This window comes from Ranitomeya imitator, chromosome 10, assembly GCF_032444005.1.
Source record: "Ranitomeya imitator isolate aRanImi1 chromosome 10, aRanImi1.pri, whole genome shotgun sequence".
NCBI lineage: Eukaryota > Metazoa > Chordata > Amphibia > Anura > Dendrobatidae > Ranitomeya > Ranitomeya imitator.
The window spans coordinates 47,342,114-47,359,543 of NC_091291.1; the positions used below are offsets into that span (position 1 = coordinate 47,342,114).

General features: G+C 32.8%; 1 protein-coding gene across 2 annotated transcripts in view; it reads left to right on the top strand.

Annotated features, from left to right (window-relative positions):
- Window positions 1–17,430, top strand: part of ODAD1 (outer dynein arm docking complex subunit 1) — a 172,532-nt gene that overhangs the window by 73,969 nt on the left and 81,133 nt on the right. The window lies entirely within an intron of this gene.

Genomic DNA, 17,430 nt, shown 5'->3' on the forward strand with positions numbered 1-17,430 from the left:
CATGGGTCTCCTAAAACCTCGCCTTGTGTCGGCCAACCTCAATGTAGATCAGAGCAGAGCAGGATCGGGGTCTGACTGTTCCGAGACGCGCGCCTGGGAAGCTATATAGATGAAACGCCTCGCTCAAAAATGGGAGCCATACCCCTGCTTGTATAAAGTACAAGAAACTACAGCAAAACCAAAGAAATGGGCAGGCGCATAAGAAGGTATATGTGCAGTGTCTAAGAGCATGTTCACACTGTGGCCATTTCATAGACAAAACTCAAGATGAGCAAATACCCTACAGCAAGTAAATTAGTAAATAGTAATAGTACATGTGAATAACATAGGTGACTTAACAATACTTTGATCTGGGTCCATGTCCTGCTCTTGAGGTCGGCTGACACAAGGTGATCTTTTAATACTAGAGACAGGATAGGACCATCCCAGTTGGGTGTACCTTGTCGTGGCGGGATGGCTTTTATGCTTTTTTTTTTTTAATCAAAACAGCGTTAACTAAGTACCCTGTGTTATTCACATGTACTATTATTATTTACTTTTAAATGAGCATTAAAAATGGTAAAGACAAGTAACAAGAACTAAGTGGGCCCATGTTCCTTATTGAGACTTTCTCCGAGTTTGACAGCAATGTAGACAAGTGGGGCTGTCTCCTGCCCATGGCTGTGTTACAGATCTATCAATTTAATGGGGCCATAAGCAGTTTCCTGGGAGAACCATCCAGCAGTGAAATCTTGTCTGTCTCAGAATCAGTATGGGTCTCAGAGATCGGACCCCCTCTCATCAAAAATTTACTTTACAAGAAAGAAATAACCAGGGATGTGTATTGCTGCATTGTAGACCCACATAATATTCATGACACAGTCTTACATCATGCCGTTACCAATTTTCTACTTTAATCTCTGCTTTGGGAACCATAGACATGCTTTTTGGCAGGGGGTTGTGCAAGGCCATGAATGTCACATACATATAATGAGGAGACAATATGGCGCTGCCGTCATGCACCGGGACGTGACTTACCGTTTGTTACGCATTGCAGTAATATAACTTTATCAGCTGTGTTCGGTAAATGTGATACAAGCTGCTAAAATGTAGGAAGGAAACAAGGTTAAGTTATGTTTAATTGTCTTTATAATTTAAAGTGGCAGATTCCTCTTCTTGGGTTCACATGCCCCAGGCTGACTGTAATGTTTTTCTCTCTCCTTTAAAGGTAGTCTTGGAAAAAAATAAAATAAAGCTGTCTTAGAAGATTTAGATTTTCACACTTTGGGGGGGAAATGTAGTTTTACGAATAAAGTGCTCTACAATAATGACCTCCTTTGTGCTCAGCAGGATACATAGAGGACACGTTTGGCAACTGAAATACAACTGTATAATTAGTTGTCTGGCAAAACACAAGGGAATTATACATTCTTTTTCGTCGGAAATAAATACATTTTTTGTACATAGCAGGTCAACGTTTATCTCCAATCTACAGAATGCATTCACAATGACTAAAACATTGCTCCTCCATTGTTCCTCACTGCGCAGCGGTACTTGCTGCAGTCAAATACACGATGAGCAGAGAGCCCCAAGCAGCTCTTCTCTCTGCCCACCTTGATTTTATTATTCAAAAAAGATTACCGCACACTCAAGACTGGTAAGATGCAAAAGGTGTATGCGAATTTTATTGAAGAAAACAAAACAAAAAAGAAGTGGTTGCCACATTCATATTCATTTGAAATAGACAAAAACCCGACGTTTCGACCCTCGCGGGTCTTACTCATGGGGTTACTCAAGTCCTTTGACATAGATGCATAATAGTGGCAGTGGTAGGGGGTGTACGCCCGATCCCTTGTTAAGGCACAACCTTATAATAAAGCCAGTCCGGGCAGAAGTGTCCCGGGAGCACAGAATCTGGGTGGTGAGGGCCGTTAGACACCTAGTGGGTCTAAAAAGCGTCCCTGGGAGGATTAGCGGCGCATCCCGCGTCTTGCTGCAATGTCCTGGGGGGAGACCCGGAAAGTCCGGACTGGCTTTATTATAAGGTTGTGCCTTAACAAGGGATCGGGCGTACACCCCCTACCACTGCCACTATTATGCATCTATGTCAAAGGACTTGAGTAACCCCATGAGTAAGACCCGGGAGCGTCGAAACGTCGGGTTTTTGTCTATTTCAAATGAATATGAATGTGGCAACCACTTCTTTTTTGTTTTGTTTTCTTCAATAAAATTGGCATACACCTTTTGCATCTTACCAGTCTTGAGTGTGCGGTAATCTTTTTTGAATGATTGACTTGACCTCACGGTCAGTTTACCAGCACCTCCTTGTCCCTGACCTGAGTGCACACCATTTTCCTTGTCAGCTTGATTTTATTGACAGGTCTCTCCATATTAGATTATGAAAAGATGCCTGTTGCTCATCTCCTGGCCTGTATTGTAAGTATTTTTTTAATTATATGTGTATTTTACAGGCTTCTGTGAAGCTTGATATGATGAATACACATATGCTGCTGGAAATGTAGAGTGAATGGATGATTGAGGAGGGCTAGCAATGTTAAAAAAGGTCCAGTATTTTAATTTATTAAACTGTAATTTCACATCCACCGTGCTTTTGGCCATCTATCCACTGTGGTGCTTTCAGAACATATTGTGGATACTGACATCATCAGATTAAGTCAGCACCATGTGTACAACTCGTCTTCTGTGTCAATTGTATCGTATTTATCACTCTTCAGGGAGCAATTAGCACATTAGAGATTATCATAATACGCGCACTCTAATACATTAGATATTATCATAATAAGTGCACTCTAATACATTAGATATTATCATAATCAGCGCACTCTAATACATTAGAGATAAACATAATATGCGCACTCTAATACATTAGAGATTTTCATAACAAGCACACTCTAATACATTAGAGATTATCATAACAAGTGCACTCTAATACATTAGAGATTATCATAATAAGTGCACTCTATACATTAGAGATTATCATAACAAGTGCACTCTAATACATTAGAGATTATCATAACAAGCACACTCTAATACATTAGAGATTATCATAACAAGTGCACTCTAATACATTAGAGATTATCATAATAAGCACACTCTAATACATTAGAGATTATCATAATACGTGCACTCTAATACATTAGAGATTATCATAACAAGTGCACTCTAATACATTAGAGATTATCATAACAAGTGCAATCTAATACATTAGAGATTATCATAATACGTGCACTCTAATAGATTAGAGATTATCATAACAAGTGCACTCTAATACATCAGAGATTATCATAACAAGTGCACTCTAATACATTAGAGATTATCATAATAAACGCACTCTAATACATTAGAGATAAACATAATATGCGCACTAAACATAATATGCGCACTGTAATACATTAGAGATTATCATAACAAGCGCACTCTAATACATTAGAGATAATCATAACAAGTGCACTCTAATACATTAGAGATTATCATAATAAGCACACTCTAATACATTAGAGATTATCATAATACGTGCACTCTAATACATTAGAGATTATCATAACAAGTGCACTCTAATACATTAGAGATTATCATAACAAGTGCACTCTAATACATTAGAGATTATCATAATACGTGCACTCTAATACGTTAGAGATTATCATAACAAGTGCATGTAATACATTAGAGATTATCATAACAAGTGCACTCTAATACATTAGAGATTATCATAACAAGTGCACTCTAATACATTAGAGATTATCATAACAAGTGCACTCTAATACATTAGAGATTATCATAACAAGCGCACTCTAATACATTAGAGATTATTATAATACGCGCACTCTAATACATTAGAGATTATCATAACAAGTGAACTCTAATACATTAGAGATTATCATAATACGTGCACTCTAATACATTAGAGATTATCATAACAAGTGCACTCTAATACATTAGAGATTATCATAACAAGCGCACTCTAATACATTAGAGATTATTATAATACGCGCACTCTAATACATTAGAGATTATCATAACAAGTGCACTCTAATACATTAGAGATTATCATAATACGTGCACTCTAATACGTTAGAGATTATCATAACAAGTGCATGTAATACATTAGAGATTATCATAACAAGTGCACTCTAATACATTAGAGATTATCATAACAAGTGCACTCTAATACATTAGAGATTATCATAACAAGTGCACTCTAATACATTAGAGATTATCATAACAAGCGCACTCTAATACATTAGAGATTATTATAATACGCGCACTCTAATACATTAGAGATTATCATAATACGTGCACTCTAATACGTTAGAGATTATCATAACAAGTGCATGTAATACATTAGAGATTATCATAACAAGTGCACTCTAATACATTAGAGATTATCATAACAAGTGCACTCTAATACATTAGAGATTATCATAATAGGTGCACTCTAATACATTAGAGATTATCATAACAAGTGCACTCTAATACATTAGAGATTATCATAACAAGTGCACTCTAATACATTAGAGATTATCATAATACGTGCACTCTAATACATTAGAGATTAACATAACAAGTGCACTCTAATACATTAGAGATTATCATAACAAGTGCACTCTAATACATTAGAGATTATCATAGTACGCGCACTCTAATACATTAGAGATTATCATAACAAGTGCACTCTAATACATTAGAGATTATCATAGTATGCGCACTCTAATACATTAGAGATTAACATAACAAGTGCACTCTAATACATTAGGGATTATCATAGTACGCGCACTCTAATACATTAGAGATTATCATAACAAGTGCACTCTAATACATTAGAGGTTATCATAGTACGCGCACTCTAATACATTAGAGATTATCATAACAAGTGAACTCTAATACATTAGAGATTATCATAGTACGCGCACTCTAATACATTAGAGATTATAACAAGTGCACTCTAATACATTAGAGATTATCATAACAAGTGCACTCTAATACATTAGAGATTATCATAATAAGTGAACTCTAATACATTAGATATTATCATAACAAGCGCACTCTAATACATTAGAGATTATCATAACAAGTGCACTCTAATACATTAGAGATTATCATAACAAGTGCACTCTAATACATTAGAGATTATCATAATAAGCGCACTCTAATACATTAGAGATTATCATAATAAGCGCACTCTAATACATTAGAGATTATCATAATCAGCGCACTCTAATACATTAGAGATCAACATAATACGCGCACTCTAATACATTAGAGATTATCATAATACGTGCACTCTAATACATTAGAGATTATCATAACAAGTGCACTCTAATACATTAGAGATTATCATAACAAGTGCAATCTAATACATTAGAGATTATCATAATACGTGCACTCTAATAGATTAGAGATTATCATAATACGCGCACTCTAATACATTAGAGATTATCATAATACGCGCACTCTAATACATTAGAGATCATCATAATACGCGCACTTTAATACATTAGAGATTATCATAATCAGCGCACTCTAATACATTAGAGATTATCATAATCAGCGCACTCTAATACATTAGAGATCATCATAATACGCCCACTCTAATACATTAGAGATTATCATAACAAGCGCACGCTAATACATTAGAGATCATCATAATACGCGCACTCTAATACATTAGAGATCATCATAATACGCGCACTCTAATACATTAGAGATCATCATAATACGCGCACTCTAATACATTAGAGATTATCATAATAAGCGCACTCTAATACATTAGAGATTATCATAATAAGCGCACTCTAATACATTAGAGATTATCATAATCAGCGCACTCTAATACATTAGAGATTCTCATAATACGCGCACTCTAATACATTAGAGATTATCTTTATAAGCGCACTCTAATACATTAGAGATTATCATAATACGCGCACTCTAATACATTAGATATTATCATAATAAGCGCACTCTAATACATTAGAGATCATCATAATACACGCACTCTAATACATTAGAGATTATCATAGTACGCGCACTCTAATACATTAGAGATTATCATAACAAGTGCACTCTAATACATTAGAGATTATCATAGTACGCGCACTCTAATACATTAGAGATTAACATAACAAGTGCACTCTAATACATTAGAGATTATCATAGTACGCGCACTCTAATACATTAGAGATTATCATAACAAGTGCACTCTAATACATTAGAGATAATCATAGTACGCGCACTCTAATACATTAGAGATTATCATAACAAGTGAACTCTAATACATTAGAGATTATCATAACAAGTGCACTCTAATACATTAGAGATTATCATAATAAGTGCACTCTAATACATTAGATATTATCATAACAAGCGCACTCTAATACATTACAGATGATCATAACAAGTGCACTCTAATACATTAGAGATGATCATAATAAGTGCACTCTAATACATTAGAGATTATCATAATAAGCACACTCTAATACATTAGAGATTATCATAATCAGCGCACTCTAATACATTAGAGATTAACATAATACGCGCACTCTAATACATTAGAGATCATCATAATACGCGCACTCTAATACATTAGAGATTATCATAATACGCGCACTCTAATACATTAGAGATCATCATAATACGCGCACTCTAATACATTAGAGATTATCATAATCAGCGCACTCTAATACATTAGAGATTATCATAATCAGCGCACTCTAATACATTAGAGATCATCATAATACGCGCACTCTAATACATTAGAGATCATCATAATACGCGCACTCTAATACATTAGAGATTATCATAATAAGCGCACTCTAATACATTAGAGATTCTCATAATAAGCGCACTCTAATACATTAGAGATTATCATAATCAGCGCACTCTAATACATTAGAGATTCTCATAATACGCGCACTCTAATACATTAGAGATTATCATTATAAGCGCACTCTAATACATTAGAGATTATCATAATACGCGCACTCTAATACATGAGATATTATCATAATAAGCGCACTCTAATACATTAGAGATCATCATAATACACGCACTCTAATACATTAGAGATTATCATAATACACGCACTCTAATACATTAGAAATTATCATAATAAGCACACTCTAATACATTAGAGATTATCATAATAAGCGCACTCTAATACATTAGAGATTATCATAATACGTGCACTCTAATACATTAGAGATTATCATAACAAGCGCACTCTAATACATTAGAGATTATTATAATACGCGCACTCTAATACATTAGAGATCATCATAATCAGCTCACTCTAATACATTAGAGATTATCATAACAAGCGCACTCTAATACATTAGAGATCATCATAACACGCGCACTCTAATACATTAGAGATTATCATAATCAGCGCACTCTAATACATTAGAGATTATCATAATCAGGGCACTCTAATACATTAGAGATTATCATAATACGCGCACTCTAATACATTAGAGATTATCATAATAAGCGCACTCTAATACATTAGAGATTATCATAATCAGCGCACTCTAATACATTAGAGATTATCATAATCAGCGCACTCTAATACATTAGAGATCATCATAATACGCGCACTCTAATACATTAGAGATTATCATAATAAGCGCACTCTAATACATTAGAGATCATCATAATACACGCACTCTAATACATTAGAGATTATCATAATACACGCACTCTAATACATTAGAGATTATTATAATACGCGCACTCTAATACATTAGAGATTATTATAATACGCGCACTCTAATACATTAGAGATTATCATAATCAGCTCACTCTAATACATTAGAGTTTATCATAACAAGCGCACTCTAATACATTAGAGATCATCATAATACGCGCACTCTAATACATTAGAGATTATCATAATCAGCGCACTCTAATACATTAGAGATTCTCATAATACACGCTCTCTAATACATTAGAGATTATCATTATAAGCGCACTCTAATACATTAGAGATTATCATAATACGCGCACTCTAATACATTAGATATTATCATAATAAGCGCACTCTAATACATTAGAGATCATCATAATACACGCACTCTAATACATTAGAGATTATCATAGTACGCGCACTCTAATACATTAGAGATTATCATAACAAGTGCACTCTAATACATTTGAGATTATCATAGTACGCGCACTCTAATACATTAGAGATTAACATAACAAGTGCACTCTAATACATTAGAGATCATCATAGTACGCGCACTCTAATACATTAGAGATTATCATAACAAGTGCACTCTAATACATTAGAGATTATTATAACAAGTGCACTCTAATACATTAGAGATTATCATAATACGCGCACTCTAATACATTAGATATTATCATTATAAGCGCACTCTAATACATTAGAGATTATCATAATACGCGCACTCTAATACATTAGATAATATCATAATAAGCGCACTCTAATACATTAGAGATTATTATAATACGCGCACTCTAATACATTAGAGATCATCATAATCAGCTCACTCTAATACATTAGAGATTATCATAACAAGCGCACTCTAATACATTAGAGATCATCATAACACGCGCACTCTAATACATTAGAGATTATCATAATCAGCGCACTCTAATACATTAGAGATTATCATAATCAGGGCACTCTAATACATTAGAGATTATCATAATACGCGCACTCTAATACATTAGAGATTATCATAATAAGCGCACTCTAATACATTAGAGATTATCATAATCAGCGCACTCTAATACATTAGAGATTATCATAATCAGCGCACTCTAATACATTAGAGATCATCATAATACGCGCACTCTAATACATTAGAGATTATCATAATAAGCGCACTCTAATACATTAGAGATCATCATAATACACGCACTCTAATACATTAGAGATTATCATAATACACGCACTCTAATACATTAGAGATTATTATAATACGCGCACTCTAATACATTAGAGATTATTATAATACGCGCACTCTAATACATTAGAGATTATCATAATCAGCTCACTCTAATACATTAGAGTTTATCATAACAAGCGCACTCTAATACATTAGAGATCATCATAATACGCGCACTCTAATACATTAGAGATTATCATAATCAGCGCACTCTAATACATTAGAGATTCTCATAATACGCGCACTCTAATACATTAGAGATTATCATTATAAGCGCACTCTAATACATTAGAGATTATCATAATACGCGCACTCTAATACATTAGATATTATCATAATAAGCGCACTCTAATACATTAGAGATCATCATAATACACGCACTCTAATACATTAGAGATTATCATAGTACGCGCACTCTAATACATTAGAGATTATCATAACAAGTGCACTCTAATACATTTGAGATTATCATAGTACGCGCACTCTAATACATTAGAGATTAACATAACAAGTGCACTCTAATACATTAGAGATCATCATAGTACGCGCACTCTAATACATTAGAGATTATCATAACAAGTGCACTCTAATACATTAGAGATTATTATAACAAGTGCACTCTAATACATTAGAGATTATCATAATATGCGCACTCTAATACATTAGATATTATCATTATAAGCGCACTCTAATACATTAGAGATTATCATAATACGCGCACTCTAATACATTAGATAATATCATAATAAGCGCACTCTAATACATTAGAGATCATCATAATACATGCACTCTAATACATTAGAGATTATCATAGTACGCGCACTCTAATACATTAGAGATTATCATAACAAGTGCACTCTAATACATTAGAGATTATCATAGTACGCGCACTCTAATACATTAGAGATTAACATAACAAGTGCACTCTAATACATTAGAGATTATCATAGTACGCGCACTCTAATACATTAGAGATTATCATAACAAGTGCACTCTAATACATTAGAGATTATCATAGTACGCGCACTCTAATACATTAGAGATTATCATAACAAGTGAACTCTAATACATTAGAGATTATCATAGTACGCGCACTCTAATACATTAGAGATTATCATAACAAGTGCACTCTAATACATTAGAGATTATCATAACAAGTGCACTCCAATACATTAGAGATTATCATAATAAGTGCACTCTAATACATTAGATATTATCATAACAAGCGCACTCTAATACATTACAGATGATCATAACAAGTGCACTCTAATACATTAGAGATGATCATAATAAGTGCACTCTAATACATTAGAGATTATCATAATAAGCACACTCTAATACATTAGAGATTAACATAATACGCGCACTCTAATACATTAGAGATCATCATAATACGCGCACTCTAATACATTAGAGATTATCATAATACGCGCACTCTAATACATTAGAGATCATCATAATACGCACACTCTAATACATTAGAGATTATCATAATCAGCGCACTCTAATACATTAGAGATTATCATAATCAGCGCACTCTAATACATTAGAGATCATCATATTACGCGCACTCTAATACATTAGAGATTATCATAACAAGCGCACGCTAATACATTAGAGATCATCATAATACGCGCACTCTAATACATTAGAGATCATCATAATACGTGCACTCTAATACATTAGAGATCATCATAATACGCGCACTCTAATACATTAGAGATTATCATAATAAGCGCACTCTAATACATTAGAGATTATCATAATAAGCGCACTCTAATACATTAGAGATTATCATAATCAGCGCACTCTAATACATTAGAGATTCTCATAATACGCGCACTCTAATATATTAGAGATTATCATTATAAGCGCACTCTAATACATTAGAGATTATCATAATACGCGCACTCTAATACATTAGATATTATCATAATAAGCGCACTCTAATACATTAGAGATCATCATAATACACGCACTCTAATACATTAGAGATTATCATAATACACGCACTCTAATACATTAGAGATTATCATAATAAGCGCACTCTAATACATTAGAGATTATCATAATAAGCGCACTCCAATACATTAGAGATTATCATAATACGCGCACTCTAATACATTAGAGATTATCATAACAAGCGCACTCTAATACATTAGAGATTATTATAATACGCGCACTCTAATACATTAGAGATTATCATAATCAGCTCACTCTAATACATTAGAGATTGTCATAACAAGCGCACTCTAATACATTAGAGATCAGCATAATACGCGCACTCTAATACATTAGAGATTATCATAATCAGCGCACTCTAGTACATTAGAGATTATCATAATCAGCGCACTCTAATACATTAGAGATTATCATAATACACGCACTCTAATACATTAGAGATTATCATAATAAGCGCACTCTAATACATTAGAGATTATCATAATCAGCGCACTCTAATACATTAGAGATTATCATAATAAGCGCACTCTAATACATTAGAGATCATCATAATACGCGCACTCTAATACATTAGAGATTATCATTATAAGCGCACACTAATACATTAGAGATTATCATAATACGCGCACTCTAATACATTAGATATTATCATAATAAGCGCACTCTAATACATTAGAGATCATCATAATACACGCACTCTAATACATTAGATATTATCATAATAAGCGCACTCTAATACATTAGAGATCATCATAATACACGCACTCTAATACATTAGAGATTATCATAATAAGCGCACTCTAATACATTAGAGATTATCATAATCAGCGCACTCTAATACATTAGAGATTATCATAATCAGCGCACTCTAATACATTAGAGATTCTCATAATACGCGCACTCTAATACATTAGAGATTATCATTATAAGCGCACTCTAATACATTAGAGATTATCATAATACGCGCACTCTAATACATTAGATATTATCATAATAAGCGCACTCTAATACATTAGAGATCATCATAATACACGCACTCTAATACATTAGAGATTATCATAATACACGCACTCTAATACATTAGAGATTATCATAATAAGCGCACTCTAATACATTAGAGATTATCATAATAAGCGCACTCTAATACATCAGAGATTATCATAATACGCGCACTCTAATACATTAGAGATTATCATAACAAGCGCACTCTAATACATTAGAGATTATTATAATACGCGCACTCTAATACATTAGAGATTATCATAATCAGCTCACTCTAATACATTAGAGATTATCATAACAAGCGCACTCTAATACATTAGAGATCATCATAATACGCGCACTCTAATACATTAGAGATTATCATAATCAGCGCACTCTAATACATTAGAGATTATCATAATCAGCGCACTCTAATACATTAGAGATTATCATAATACGCGCACTCTAATACATTAGAGATTATCATAATAAGCGCACTCTAATACATTAGAGATTATCATAATCAGCGCTCTCTAATACATTAGAGATTATCATAATAAGCGCACTCTAATACATTAGAGATCATCATAATACGCGCACTCTAATACATTAGAGATTATCATAATAAGCGCACTCTAATACATTAGAGATCATCATAATACACGCACTCTAATACATTAGAGATTATCATAATACACGCACTCTAATACATTAGAGATTATTATAATACGCGCACTCTAATACATTAGATATTATCATAATAAGCGCACTCTAATACATTAGAGATCATCATAATACACGCACTCTAATACATTAGAGATTATCATAGTACGCGCACTCTAATACATTAGAGATTATCATAACAAGTGCACTCTAATACATTAGAGATTATCATAGTACGCGCACTCTAATACATTAGAGATTAACATAACAAGTGCACTCTAATACATTAGAGATTATCATAGTACGCGCACTCTAATACATTAGAGATTATCATAACAAGTGCACTCTAATACATTAGAGATTATCATAGTACGCGCACTCTAATACATTAGAGATTATCATAACAAGTGAACTCTAATACATTAGAGATGATCATAGTACGCGCACTCTAATACATTAGAGATTATCATAACAAGTGCACTCTAATACATTAGAGATTATCATAACAAGTGCACTCTAATACATTAGAGATTATCATAATAAGTGCACTCTAATACATTAGATATTATCATAACAAGCGCACTCTAATACATTAGAGATTAACATAATACGCGCACTCTAATACATTAGAGATCATCATAATACGCGCACTCTAATACATTAGAGATTATCATAATACGCACACTCTAATACATTAGAGATTCTCATAATACGTGCACTCTAATACATTAGAGATTATCATAATAAGCGCACTCTAATACATTAGAGATCATCATAATACGCGCACTCTAATACATTAGAGATTACCATAATCAGCGCACTCTAATACATTAGAGATTATCATAATACATGCACTCTAATACATTAGAGATTATCATAATCAGCGCACTTTAATACATTAGAGATTCTCATAATACGTGCACTCTAATACATTAGAGATTATCATAATCAGCGCACTCTAATACATTAGAGATCCTCATAATACGTGCACTCTAATACATTAGAGATTATCATAATACAAGCACTCTAATACATTAGAGATTATCATAATAAATGCACTCTAATACATTAGAGATTATCATAATACACGCACTCTAATACTTTAGAGATTATCATAATAAGCGCACTCTAATACATTAGAGATTATCATAGTACGCGCACTCTAATACATTAGAGATTATCATAACAAGTGCACTCTAATACATTAGAGATTATCATAATACGCGCACTCCAATACATTAGATATTATCATAATAAGCGCACTCTAATACATTAGAGATCATCATAATACACGCACTCTAATACATTAGAGATTATCATAATACACGCACTCTAATACATTAGAGATTAGCATAATAAGCGCACTCTAATACATTAGAGATTATCATAATAAGCGCACTCTAATACATTAGAGATTATCATAATATGCGCACTCTAATACATTAGAGATTATCATAACAAGCGCACTCTAATACATTAGAGATTATTATAATACGCGCACTCTAATACATTAGAGATTATCATAATCAGCTCACTCTAATACATTAGAGATTATCATAACAAGCGCACTCTAATACATTAGAGATCATCATAATACGCGCACTCTAATACATTAGAGATTATCATAATCAGCGCACTCTAATACATTAGAGATTATCATAATACGCGCACTCTAATACATTAGAGATTATCATAATAAGCGCACTCTAATACATTAGAGATTATCATAATCAGCGCACTCTAATACATTAGAGATTATCATAATAAGCGCACTCTAATACATTAGAGATCATCATAATACGCGCACTCTAATACATTAGAGATTATCATAATAAGCGCACTCTAATACATTAGAGATCATCATAATACACGCACTCTAATACATTAGAGATTATCATAATACACGCACTCTAATACATTAGAGATTATTATAATACGCGCACTCTAATACATTAGATATTATCATAATAAGCGCACTCTAATACATTAGAGATCATCATAATACACGCACTCTAATACATTAGAGATTATCATAACAAGTGCACTCTAATACATTAGAGATTATCATAGTACGCGCACTCTAATACATTAGAGATTAACATAACAAGTGCACTCTAATACATTAGAGATTATCATAGTACGCGCACTCTAATACATTAGAGATTATCATAACAAGTGCACTCTAATACATTAGAGATTATCATAGTACGCGCACTCTAATACATTAGAGATTATCATAGTACGCGCACTCTAATACATTAGAGATTATCATAACAAGTGAACTCTAATACATTAGAAATTATCATAACAAGTGCACTCTAATACATTAGAGATTATCATAACAAGTGCACTCTAATACATTAGAGATTATCATAATAAGTGCACTCTAATACATTAGATATTATCATAACAAGCGCACTCTAATACATTACAGATGATCATAACAAGTGCACTCTAATACATTAGAGATGATCATAATAAGTGCACTCTAATACATTAGAGATTATCATAATAAGCACACTCTAATACATTAGAGATTATCATAATCAGCGCACTCTAATACATTAGAGATTAACATAATACGCGCACTCTAATACATTAGAGATCATCATAATACGCGCACTCTAATACATTAGAGATTATCATAATACGCGCACTCTAATACATTAGAGATTCTCATAATACGTGCACTCTAATACATTGGAGATTATCATAATAAGCGCACTCTAATACATTAGAGATCATCATAATACGCGCACTCTAATACATTAGAGATTACCATAACCAGCGCACTCTAATACATTAGAGATTATCATAATACATGCACTCTAATACATTAGAGATTATCATAATCAGCGCACTTTAATACATTAGAGATTCTCATAATACGTGCACTCTAATACATTAGAGATTATCATAATCAGCGCACTCTAATACATTAGAGATTCTCATAATACGTGCACTCTAATACATTAGAGATTATCATAATCAGCGCACTCTAATACATTAGAGATTATCATAATACAAGCACTCTAATACATTAGAGATTGTCATAATAAATGCACTCTAATACATTAGAGATTATCATAATACGCGCACTCTAATACTTTAGAGATTATCATAATAAGCGCACTCTAATACATTAGAGATCATCATAATATACGCACTCTAATACATTAGAGATTATCATAATACGCGCACTCTAGTACATTAGAGATTATCATAATACGTGCACTCTAATACATTAGAGATTATCATAATACACGCACTCTAATACATTAGAGATTATCATAATACACGCACTCTAATACATTAGAGATTATCATAATACACGCACTCTAATAAATTAGAGATTATCATAACAAGCGCACTCTAATACATTAGAGATTATCATAATCAGCGCACTCTAATACATTAGAGATTATCATAACAAGCGCACTCTAATACATTAGAGACTATCATAATACGCGCACTCTAATACATTAGAGATTATCATAATACGCGCACTCTAATACATTAGAGATTATCATAATACGCGCACTCTAATACATTAGAGATTATCATAATACGCGCACTCTAATACATTAGAGATTATCATAATACGCGCACTCTAATACATTAGAGATTATCATAATACACGCACTCTAATACATTAGAGATTATCATAATCAGCGCACTCTAATACATTAGAGATTATCATAACAAGCGCACTCTAATACATTAGAGACTATCATAATACGCGCACTCTAATACATTAGAGATCATCATAATACACGCACTCTAATACATTAGAGATTATCATAATATGCGCACTCTAATGCATTAGAGATTATCATAATACGTGCACTCTAATACATTAGAGATTATCATAATACACGCACTCTAATACATTAGAGATTATCATAATACACGCACTCTAATACATTAGAGATTCTCATAATAAGCGCACTCTAATACATTAGAGATCATCATAATACACGCACTCTAATACATTAGAGATTATCATAATACACGCACTCTAATCCATTAGAGATTATCATAATAAGCGCACTCTAATACATTAGAGATTATCATAATAAGCGCACTCTAATACATTAGAGATTATCATAATCAGTGCACTCTAATACATTAGAGATTCTCATAATAAGCGCACTCTAATACATTAGAGATTATCATAATCAGCGCACTCTAATACATTACAGATGATCATAACAAGTGCACTCTAATACATTAGATATTATCATAACAAGCGCACTCTAATACATTACAGATGATCATAACAAGTGCACTCTAATACATTAGAGATGATCATAATAAGTGCACTCTAATACATTAGAGATTATCATAATCAGCGCACTCTAATACATTAGAGATTATCATAATAAGCGCACTCTAATACATTAGAGATCATCATAATACGCGCACTCTAATACATTAGAGATTACCATAATCAGCGCACTCTAATACATTAGAGATTATCATAATACATGCACTCTAATACATTAGAGATTATCATAATCAGCGCACTTTAATACATTAGAGATTCTCATAATACGTGCACTCTAATACATTAGAGATTATCATAATCAGCGCACTCTAATACATTAGAGATTCTCATAATACGTGCACTCTAATACATTAGAGATTATCATAATACAAGCACTCTAATACATTAGAGATTATCATAATAAATGCACTCTAATACATTAGAGATTATCATAATACACGCACTCTAATACTTTAGAGATTATCATAATAAGCGCACTCTAATACATTAGAGATTATCATAGTACGCGCACTCTAATACATTAGAGATTATCATAACAAGTGCACTCTAATACATTAGAGATTATCATAATACGCGCACTCCAATACATTAGATATTATCATAATAAGCGCACTCTAATACATT